A 12,517-nucleotide genomic window follows, 5' to 3' on the forward strand; every position below is an offset into this window, starting at 1 on the left:
CAATTAGGCCGATCTAAAAACGCGGTAAAATTTGGTTTTGTATCTTCTTTTGTTTCTGTGTGTGAGGGGGGGTTTGCATAATCTGAGGTTTTGTGACACGCCCACCATTGGCTGAGACAACAGGCCCTTCATGTTTTGGCTGATAACTGTACAAAATGGTAATCAAATATACATTTTGACTTTCAAATGGTACTACAAAGATGGTTGGCGGACCAAACATCAGAGAATGTTGCCATGAATGGAAATATCTGTTGTTTAAACAATATACAGTCAATTCTCCATAGGAAACCTATTGAAATTCTAGAAATATAGATAATAGAATAGGCATGACCATTTAAATAGACATTTGACGGTGGGTGGACCGGCAGCCATCTTTGTAGTAGTAATTAAACTGTAAATGATTTAATTTCTATGATTGAAATGACACCAATCCTGTACTCAAGTTGTGTCTCTCAACCAATGTCGGGCACAAAAACACAAAAACCTCAGATTATTTAAAGTAGGTAAACTACAACATATGCAATAACTGACATTAATTAGATAACTGACATTCAAAGGTAAAAAAAAAACTCTTAATTTGTATTAATAAAAAATACATTTACAGTATATATACATTACCAGTCAAAAGTTTGGACACACCTACTCATTCAAAGGTTTTTCTTTATTTTTACTATGTTCTGCATTGTAGAATAATAGTGAAGACATCACAACTATGAAATAACACATATGGAACCAAAAGTGTTAAACAAATCAAAATATATTTTATATTTGAGATTCTTCAAAGTAGCCTCCCTTTGACAGCTTTGCACACTCTTGACATTCTCTCGTCCAGCTTCATGAGGTAGTCACCTGGAATGCATTTCAATTACCAGGTGTGCCTAGTTAAAAGTTCATTTGTGGAATTTCTTTCCTTCTTAATGCGTTTGAACCAATCAGTTGTGTGACAAGGTAGGGGAGGTATACAGAAGATAGCCCTATTTGGTAAAATACCAAGTCCACACTATGGCAAGAACAGCTCAAATAAGCAAAGAGAAACGACAGTCCATCATTACTTTAAGACATAAAGGTCAGTCAATCCAGTAAATTTCAAGAACTTTGAACGTTTCAAGTGCAGTCGCAAAAAACATCAAGCGCTATGATGAAACTGGCTCTCATGAGGACCGCCACAGGAAAGGAAGACCCAGAGTTACCTCTGCTGCAGAGGGTAAGTTCATTAGAATTGTCAGCCTCAGAAATTGCAGCACAAATAAATGCTCCACAAAGTTCAAGTAACAGACACATCTCAACATCAATTGTTCAGAGGAGACTGCGTGAATCAGGCCTTCATGGTCGAATTGCTGCAAAGAAACCACTACTCAAGGACACCAATAAGAAGGGACTTGCTTGGGCCAAGAAACATGAGCAATGGACATTAGACTGGTGGCAATCTGTCCATTGGTCTGATGATTCTTAGTAAGATGCAGAGTAGGTGAACAGATGATCTCTGCATGTGTGGTTCCCACCGTGAAGCATGGAGGAGAAGGTGTGATGGTGTGGGGGTGCTTTGCTGGTGACACTGTTTGTGATTTACTTAGAATTTAAGACACACTTAGCCAGCATAGCTACCACAGCGATACACCATCCCATCTAGTTTAAGCTTAGTAGGACTTGTTTGTTTTTCAACAGGACAATGACCCAACACACCTCCAGGCTGTATAAGGACTCTTTGACCAAGAAGGAGAGTGATGGAGTACCTGTCCTCAACCCAATTGAGATGGTTTGGGATGAGTTGGACCGCAGAGTGAAAGAAAAGTAATCAATCAGCCAACAAGTGCTCAGCATATGTGGAAACTCCTTCAAGACTTTTGGAAAAGCATTCCAGGTGAAGCTGGTTGAGAGAATGCCAAGAGTGTGCAAAGCTGTCATCAAGGCAAAGGTTGGCTCCTTTGAAGAATCTCAAATATAACATCTATTTTGATTTGTTTAACACTTTTTTGGTTACTACATGATTCCATGTGTTATTTCATAGTTGATGTCTTCACTATTTTTCTACAATGTAGAAAATAGTAAAAAATAAGGGAAAACCCTTGAATGAGTAGGTGTCAAGACTTGACTGGTACTGTATATATTTATATAAAATATTTTGACAACCCTTGTTTGTAAGCTTTTAAATGATATCAACCTCAACTGTTTCTGTTTTCCAGTGATGAAGACATGGTATGGTAGGGTTAACAAAATGGGTCAACTTTGAGCACCTCTATCTCCTGAATGTTTTGGTATTCAGGTCCCAAAAAACAGTTTCTGACCACTTCTTCCATGGGCAAACATGTATGCAAAGTTTTGATTTAAATCAACATGGATTCTGTCAAAAAGTGATTGAATTCATGTGGATTTACCAATCAACTAAATCCACAGATCTCTATAGGTGTACTTTGACTGGTCACGATGGACTCTAGTGCAGGCCTACTAGCAAAGATTTTTTATAACTAACCCAAGATAGAACATAGCCTGTCGTTTTCAATGGGAGCAAATTAATCATAGTGTGCAGAACAAGCAAGGAAGTGGGCAGAGCCAAGCAGGAGCTAGCGAGATCCTATTGGCACGTTCTAGCATGTAGTTTTCCCATTAGGGAACGCCTAATCTGTGAAGTGCGCATTTGCAATAGCTAAATTCACCCTTGCACTCCTTCTAAACAATGTAATTCTTTAAAAACTTGGTCAAAAGGTAAAGTCTAAAAAATTTAGCCGACTTTGTAACATGTTTTTGTTTTGGGAACAGAAAACTGTAGTGAGATCTAATGTCTCATCGATGTCAAAATGTGCAGAATGTCTGGGTGGAAATGCCAACCAGATGTTTCAGATTTATACATCCGGTTGGACATCTGGCTCATTGTTCTAGCTGTGCTACTAGTCCATTTCACCCATCTCATGTTCAAAGGTATAATTTTCGCTCTTTCATTTCAGCTCTCTCATTTCCTGTCAAAGTACAAATATTATATAGTATATATTATATTAGTCTTTCACAAGATCACAATCTTTCACAATGAACAAGTAATTCACAATAATACTCAAATTAGGTATAGTAATCGAGACTAGTCTTTCAGTGTCAAATACTTAAGTAGGCATAGCAATAAACTCAACGTTTATTTGTTCTGTAGATACAGGACAGTTTACATAGCACAACTAAATAGTAGCCATACATTCAGTAATGGCAGTGTAGTGGAATACAGGGAATACTTGTACAGTGGTGCAATAGAGGCAGCAGTGGTGTGGGTGTAGAAATGCGCAAAGAGTCATCCTGTGACAAGAACATGGACAGAATAGATACTTTATTGTCCATTGATTAGAACGGAAATGTGAATTCCGCTTTTCCCAACACCCTGCAGTGCAGCACCCCTAGGTGGAGAACAATTGTGGGGGGGTTAAGTGCCTTGCTCAAGGGTACAATGGCAGGAGATGATACATGGGAGAGTTCCAGCTGCCAGTTCAGTTCCACACCCATTGTTGTGTCGCCCTAGGTTTGAATCATTGTAGTCATGGCAGCAGACCCATTCATTACTCCTGTTAGAGTCCTAGAGCAGTGCTTCCTGATCCTGGTCCTCCTAGGGACCCAAAGGGGGTCACATTATTGTTTTTGCCTTAGCACTACACATCTGAATCAAATCATCAAAGCTTGATAGATTGATCACTTGAATCAGCTGTGTAGTGTTATGACAAACATAAGAATGTGCCCCCCTTTGGATCCCCGGGACCAGAATTGAGAAACAAGAGGCTGGAGAGGCAGAACAGATGCTGGAAGGTTGCTGGTTTAAGCCCAGGGCCGGGCAACACAGAAATGGGAGTGGACCGGAACTGTCAGGTGGAAGGCTGCTGGTCATTGATCACATGTACCATCTCTTGACATTGTGCCCTTGAGCAAGGCCTCTAACCCTCCAAAATTGTTCTCCGTCCAGGGTATCCTGCACTGCTGCTGACCCTGTGTCAACTTGTTTGTATTTCTTGCTGTTGGGAAAGGGAGAGGACACATTTTCCTTCCAACCAATGGATTGTAAAGTGGTATTAAATTCCTCTTTGAAGTCATCTACATCTCTATCCAGCAGATCTAGAGAGGGATAGACAGCGCTGAGAATGGAAGTCCACTCATGTAGTCCAATCCAGGAAAAAATATGTCTACCATCAAAAAAATTAAAAGTAAACGAGAACAAATTAGATTCCCCTGCACAGGCATTTGTTGAAATATATCAGCACAATGTTGGTGGGACACATTTCACTTTGTTATTGACCCACAAACCCCCAAGATGAATATAAATTGCTAGCCTAGGTAGCCGATAGTGGCTAATGAATTGCCAAATCGTCCTCTAAGTTACTCGACCTCATGCATGCCACTTTCCTCCACCCAGATTTCAGTCTTAAGAAGCTCGTAAATAAGATCTACATTTCAATAAAAAATAATGTGTCTTGAGTATAATTTGGAAAGTTGAGACAAGAAGAAGGGGAGGGATGGATGGCGAAGAATTAGGCACATCTTTCTCCAGAATGCACTTTGCTCCCCAGAATGCACTCTGCTCTCCAGAAATCACTCAGCGGTCTCCCTCAGTTCTTGTGAATTAATTGTTGAATGGTGTGAATTGTTTTTCCTTTTGTTTTTATCAATTCCCCATTACATATGTCACCAGTAGTAAATGTACCCTCATTTGGTTACATACATTCCTGTTAATGCATTAATTAATTACAGTAATTTACCGTACTCATTGTCGGAGTGGAAACATTGTTTGCAGAGTTCACAACTTGCTACACTTGTGAAAAACAAGTTTTTGTTCATTGCGTACCATCATTTAAGAGTTTTGTAAATGTTTCCATTGTCTTTTGTTTGGAGCGCTCCCTGTGAGAAATGGGCATGTGTCAGATATGTTTCTATGTCTTGTTAATATTGATGGAGTACACGCGTCTGAGCACCTGGCCTGCTGCGCCAAATGTAGGAAAGTGCCCATTTGGGGATGTCTGATTTCTGACCACCACTAATAATAAGCTGAGCTTAAAAATCATTTTCGGAACAAAGCGACAATGATTTTGAGAAACATTATTATTGAAATGAAACTGTTGCACAAAAATACAAATGTGAAAATCATAACTGGCACGCAAATCAGTAGAATAAGTTCTTCTTATTTGTTCACCTTAATAGCCCATATGCCACTGAGTGAGAAAAGTTTATATTGCTTTGGGGCAGAATTATGAAATGTTATGTGTTGGAGATGTGTCTTGTTCAGCTTAGCTCAGAAAATGCTGTCCTCGCCAATCTGTCGTTCTAGGCGGCTGCCTAATCCTGCCTAATGTGCGGACCTTAGCTGGCTTCACATGTATAGTTACAGGAATAAGAGGCCAGGTAGGTACAATGAGGCCATAACTGTAATCACTACCAAAGGTGAAGTAATGGCGCCAGAGAGGATGGCTGCTGTTTTGTTGGCCCTTAACCAATCGTGCTATTTTCTTTGTCTTTTCATATTGTTTGTAACTTATTTTGTACATAATGTTGCTGCTACTGTCTTTTAAAAGAGCTTCTGGACATCAGGACAGCAATTACTCACCTTCAATTGGACTAATAATTTTTTCTTAAATGAGTCGGACGAGAGGGATTTAATCCAGACAACCGAACAGGCCCTCGTCCCCATCATTCGCAGGAGAAAGAGATGGAGATGTCGTTGAAGGAGATCTGGGTGCCTTGTGAGGATCAGACGACCTAGTGGCTAATCTGTCTTTGCCATCCCTACCATTGGCCAACATACAATCGATGGATGATAAATTGGACAAACTAAAACTAAAAACCAAGCCGAGGTCAAAGGAATTTTCCCTGGAACTCCGAGACAGGATTGTGTCGAGGCTCAGATCTGGGGAAGGGTTCCAAAAAATGCCTGGAGATGTGAGGACCCAAGAACACAGTGGCCTCCATCATTCTTAAATGGAGGAAGTTTGGAACCACCTAGACTCTTTCTAGAGCTGGCCGCCTGGCCAAACTGAGCAACCGAGGGAGCAGGGCCTTGGTCAGGGAGGTGACCAAGAACACGATGGTCATTCTAACAGAGCTCCAGAGTTCCTCTGTGGAGTTGGAAGAACCTTCCAGAAGGACAAACATCTCTGCAGCACTCCACCAATCAGGCCTTTATGGTAAAGTGGCCAGACGGAAGCCACTCCTCAGTAAAAGGCACATTACAGCCCGCTTGCAGTTTGCCAAAAGGCACCTAAAGGACTCTCAGACCATGAGAAACAAGATTCTCTGGTCTGATGAAACCAAGATTGAACTCTTTGGCCTGAATGCCAAGTGTCACTTCTGGAGGAAACTTGGCACCATCCCTGAAGCATGGTGGTGGCAACATTATGCTGTGGGGTTGATTTTCAGTGGCAGGGACTGGGAGACTAGTCAGGATCGAGAGAAAGATGAACAGAGCAAAGTACAGAGATCCTTGATGTAAACCTGCTCCAGAGTGCTCAGAACCTCAGATTGGGGCGAAGGTTCACTTTCCAACAGGACAACAACCCTAAGCATACAGCCATGACAACGCAGGAGTGGCTTTGTGACAAGTCTCTGAATGTCCTTGAGTGGCCCAGTCAGAGACTGGACTTGAACCCGATCTAACATCTCTGGAGAGACCTGAAAATAGCTGTGCAGCGATGCTCCCCATCCAACCTGACAGAGTTTGAGATTATCTGCAGAGAAGAATGGGAGAAACTCTCCACATACAGGTGTGCCAAGCTTGTGACGTCATACCCAAGAAGATTTGAGGCTGTAATCACTGCCAAAGGTGCTTCAACAAAGTACTGAGTAAAGGGTCTGAATGCTTATGTAAATGTGATTTAAGTTCATTTTAATACATTTGCTAAAATGTCTAAAAACCTGTTTTTGCTTTGTCATTATGGGGTGTGTACATTGATGATGTTTTTTCCCCCACTCATCAATCTTAGAATAAGGCTGTAACGTAACAAATTGTGGAAAAAGTCAAAGGGTCTGAATACTTTCCAAATGCACTGTATCTCTCGTCTAGCAATAGATACTGTTGTTTTGGCTGTATAGCATCATTTAATAAGATTACCAACGGTTAGCTAGGATATATCAGTCAGATAACCATGTACGGTCACAGCAGTTCATTAATAAGTCAACGCACACTAAATCTTAGAATTGAGAAATCTGACCCTTTCTTGGTACTGTGGCATGGTATGGGCAGCTTTAAATCAATGAATTAATGGATAATAGATTCATAAAATGGAGTTAGAAGGGTGGTCTACTTTGAAAGGACAGGAAGTGTTGGCTGTGCACTTAACCAGGCATTCCACATTTAACCCCACCCACATTTGATCATCGAAATATCATGTAGTTATGGGCTTTTATATTGAAAAACAACTAATTAAGCCATTTTCACGTTCCCCATTGCTCCATTTTAACTCGGAAAACAAAATATCAAAACATACATGGACAGTAATCTTACCTCAGGAAACTTGATTTAATTTGTCCATGAAGAAGGCTAATTATCCTGACCGCTGTAACAACATTAGACACAAATGTTCTGTCAATCTTCAAGATCAACATAAATTCCTTCACTTTGGCTGTTAAGTCTCATGCATTATCACAAAAGCTCTTTATCACTTGACTGTCATTCAGAAAATGATTTCCTGAATCAGACTCTGTTGCGGGATAATGTCTCCACATAACTAAACAGCTCGACATCAAATACGTATCAAACTATTATGCGTATTTATTGAAGAACCCTGTAAACGACCGTATCAATATTTTTTAAATTAATCGTATTGAAGTTACTCAATCACATACATTGTTTTGGATGTGTGTGCCCATGAAAATAGTTCACACCGTAACATAGGGAGAGAGAAAATGTTACAGTTCACTTTAGAGATCTCCATACAAAACAGAGTCCAACAGCAATGTCCGGGAATCTGACGTGATCACGGTCAGTGTGTAATTCAATTGCTAAATGCTTAGTATATGATATAACAGCAGTATCATAAATGTAAGGAAATAATGGTAGTGTATGTCACACGGTTTTTGCCAAATCTGCGAAGACCAAGCATGAGAAAGGGTTGATTCAACTCATACATTTTATTGAATGTATCTATACTGAACAAAAATATAAATGCAATATGGAATAATTTCAAAGGTTTACTCAGTTACAGTTTATATAAGGAAATCAGTGAATTGAAATAAATTCATTTGGCCCTAATCCAGGGTTGCCCAACCTTCTTCCTGGAGATCCTCCGTCCTGTAGGTTCAGTCCAACCCTCTTCCTGGAGATCCTCCGTCCTGTAGGTTCAGTCCAACCCTAATTTAGCATATCTGATTCAGCTAGTTAAGGTCTTGTTGAGCAGCTAATTAGTAGAATCAGGTGTGTTAAATTAGGGTTGGACTGAAAACTCACAGGACTGTAGATCTCCAGGAAGAGGGTTGGGCAGCCCTACCCTAATCTATGGATTTCACATGACTGGGAATACAGATATGCATCTATTGGTCACAGATACCTTAAAGAAAAGGTAGGGGTGTGGATCAGAAAATCACCATTTGCCTCATGCAACGCGACACATCTCTTTCACATAGTTGATCAGGCTGTTGATTGTGGCCTGTGGAATGTTGTCCCACTCCTTTTCAATGGCTGTGCAAAGTTGCTGGATATTGGCGGGAACTGGAACACGCTGTTGTACACGTCAACCCAGAGCATCCCAAACATGCTCAATGGGTGACATGTCTGGTGAGTATGTAGGCCAGAGAAGAACTGGGGCATTTTCAGCTTCCATAAATTGTGTACAGGTCCTTGTGACATGGGGCCATGCATTATCATGCTGAAACATGAGGTGATGGCGGCGGACGAATGGAACGATAATCATGGTATCTCTGTGCATTCAAATTGCCATCTATAAAATGCAATTGTGTTCATAGCTTATGAATGTTCAATTCTCTGGCAACAGCTCTGGTGGATATTCCTGCAGTCAGCATGCCAATTACACACTCCCTCAAAATGTGAGACATCTGTGGCATTGTGTTGTGACAAAACTGCACATTTTAGAGTGGCCTTTTATTTTCCCCAGCACAAGGTGCACCTGTGTAATAATTATGCTGTTTAAACAGATTTTTGATATGCCACATATGTCAGATGGATGGATTAACCAGTTTGTGCAGAAAATTTAAGAGAAATACGCTTTTTGTGCATATGGAACATTTCTGGGATCATTTATTTCAGCTCATAAAACATGGGACCAACACTTTACAGGTTGCATTTATATTTGTATTCTTTATCTTAATGAATTCACATGAAAATAAATAGGCTAATTATTTTTTATGACTTTGTAGCAGCTCTATTACAAGAACTTGAATCCCAGTATATAGAAAGACCCATGCACAGAATACTCGTTGTCCACCTTTTTAATCCACTAGATGGCAGTCATGTGCTACCACCGCTACTGAAAGTTGACAGATGGATTTAGCAGTTTCAAAGGGTAACGGTGAGCATAAAGCCCATTTTCCCATTGTTTTACTCTAGGCAACAACAAAAAAACTAAGTAAAACACACCAATCCCATTCCTAATTTAAATGTAGTAAATCTCGCTCATTTGCCCCCGGTCATGAAAATAAGCCATATAGGTTGACCAATTTGCAACTTCAAATCAAATTTTATTAGTCACATGCGCCGAATACAACAGGTGTAGTAGACCTTACAGTGAAATGCTGACTTACGAGCCCCTAACCAACAATGCAGTTTCAAAAAATACAGATAAGAATAAGAGATAAAAGTAACAAGTAATTAAAGAGCAGCAGTGAAATAACAGTACCAAAATGTTCTTGCTGCTCCAACAGGATATCCTAACGATAAAAGTGTACTAAAAGTAGAGACTGGGTTAAAAAGCTCTCGTAGGGTGTTTGACATATATTTGGTGGGTGCTGTGGTGGCCCAAAGGTTCTATGGCCACAATAAAACTAAATGAGGGAGTACAGGAGGGGGCTGAGCATGCACCCTTCTGGGTCCCCTGTATTGAGGATCAGTGTAGTGGAGGTGTTGTTTCCTACCTTCACCACCTGGGGGCAGCCAATCAGGAAGCCCAGGAAACCGTTGCAAAGGGGGGGTTCAGACCCAGGGCCTTATACTTAATGATGTGCTTGGAGGGTACTATGGTGTTGAAGGCTGAGCTACAGTCAATGAATAGTATTCTTACATAGGTATTCCTCTTGTCCAGATGGAATAGAGCAGTGTGCAGTGTGATGGTGATTGCATCGTCTGTGGATCTATTGGGGGCGGTATGCAAATTGAAGTGGATCTAGAGTGTCACGTAAAGTGGAGGTGACATGATCCTTAACTAGCCTCCCAAAGCACTTCATGATGACAGAAGTGAGTGCTATGGGGATATAGTCCTTTAGTTCAGTTACCTTTGCTTTCTTGGTTACAGGGTCAATGGTGGACATCTTGAAGTAAGTAGGGACAGCAGACTAGGATAGGGATAGATTGAATATGCCCAGTAAACACTCCAGCCAGCTGGTCTACACATGCTCTGAGGACACGGCTAGGGATGCCATCTGGGCCGGCAGCCTTGCGATGGTTAACACGCTTAAATGCCTTACTCACATTGGCCACGGAGAACAAGAGCCCAAAGTCCTAGGGAGTGGGCCGCGGGCCGCGTCGGTAACACTGTGTTATCCTCAAAGCGGGCGAAGAAGGTATTTAGCTTGTCCGGGAGAAAGATGGCTGGTTTAACCTTCATAATCCGTGATTGTAGATCCTGAGCCGTTGAATTGCGACTCCACTTTGTCTCTGTACTGACGTTTTGCCTGTTTGATTGCCTTATGGAGGGAATAACTACACTGTTTGTATTCAACCATATTCCCAGTCACCTTTCCGTGGTTAAATGCGGTTGTTTGCGCTTTCAGTTTTGCTCAAATTCTGCCATCTATCCACGTTTTTGATTTTGTCTAGGTTTTAATAGTCACAGTGGGAACAACCTCCCCTATACACTTCCAGATGAACTCCGTCACTGTGTCCGTATATACGTCAATGTTATTTTCAGAGGCAACCTGGAACATATCCCATTCCTTGTGATCAAAACAAACTTGAAGCATGGATTCCGATTGTCAGACCAGCGTTGAATATATCTTAGCACGGGTACTTCCTGTTTGAGTTTGACAATAGGAAGGGAGGAGCAGGATGGAGTCGTGATCTGATTTGCCGAAGGGAGGGCCTTGGAGCCATCCCGGAAGGGGAAGTAACAATGGTCGAGTTTAATGTGCAAGTACTCCAGGCAATGTGTTGATAGAACTTTGGTAGCTTTATCCCTATTTGTTTTGTTAAAATCCCCAGCTACAATAAATGCAGCCTCAGGATATGTGGTTAGAAGTTTGTGCAAAGTTCAATGTAGTTCCTCGAGGGCCGTCGTGGTATCAGCTCGAGGGGGAATATTCACGGTTTTGACGATAACCGAAGATAATTCTCTTGGGAGGTAATATGGTCGGCAATTGATTGTGAGATATTCTAGGTCGGGTGAAGAAAATGACTTGTACGTTATCACAATCACACCAACATACACACCCACCTTTCTTCTTCCCGGAGAGTTCTTTATTCCTGTCTGCATGATGTACCGAGAACCCAGCTGGCTGTATGGACAGTACAGCCGGAGAGAGCCTTGATTCAGTGAAACAGAGTATGTTACAGTCCCTGATGTCTCTCTGGAAGGAGCTCCTCGCCCTGTGCTCGTCTACTTTATTGGCCAGGGACTGAACATTAGCGAGTAATATACTCGGAAGTGGTGGCTGGTGTGCACGCCTCCTGAGTCATACTAGAGGTCCACTCTGAATACCTCTTCTCCACCGGATACGTCTTGGGGCAGCCTCTGGTATAAGTTCAATTGTCCTCAGGATGCAATTAGGGAAAGTTGTATTTCTGGTTGTAATGCTTGTAAATTACCGCCGCTTCGATATCCAAAAGTTATTTATGGTATTTAATTAAACAAAAAACATTCTGGGCTAATAATGTAAAATATAACACACACAAAAAAACCTAAATACTGCAACGTTGCTTAGGAGCTAGAAGCAGAGCTGCCATGTCTGTTGGCACCATCTTCATTCATGTGCAAGCCAACTTTGTTCAGTTGTAGTTGAGTTTGTTCTATTGGCATGCTACCTTCATGATAAGTTCTGCATCTTAGCTAACATGAGTATTTGTATCTTCCTGTCACACTTACATAGTCTAGTCCATTGTTTTTGCAGCCAACCTAGGCTTTCAATACGCCTCCTAAACTCATGAATATTCTATGAGGGGGTGTGTACTTCAGGATATGAACAAAGCAAAAAAAGAAAATAAAACATTTAATAAATTGTGTTATTTGTTTTCTTTTATTCCATGTCCAATTTTGACACAATAAATGAGAAAACAAGTCGATTTAAGAGTTTTGTTTTTAAAATGCAGAAAACGAAAACGAGTTGTTTTTTTTCGAAGTCGCCTTATTCATACACATATGGGTCACCAGGTCTCAGTTCGAGGGTGGATCACTTTTCCTCA

Source organism: Oncorhynchus clarkii, chromosome 6 (assembly GCF_045791955.1).
Source record: "Oncorhynchus clarkii lewisi isolate Uvic-CL-2024 chromosome 6, UVic_Ocla_1.0, whole genome shotgun sequence".
Classification (NCBI taxonomy): Eukaryota; Metazoa; Chordata; class Actinopteri; order Salmoniformes; family Salmonidae; genus Oncorhynchus; species Oncorhynchus clarkii.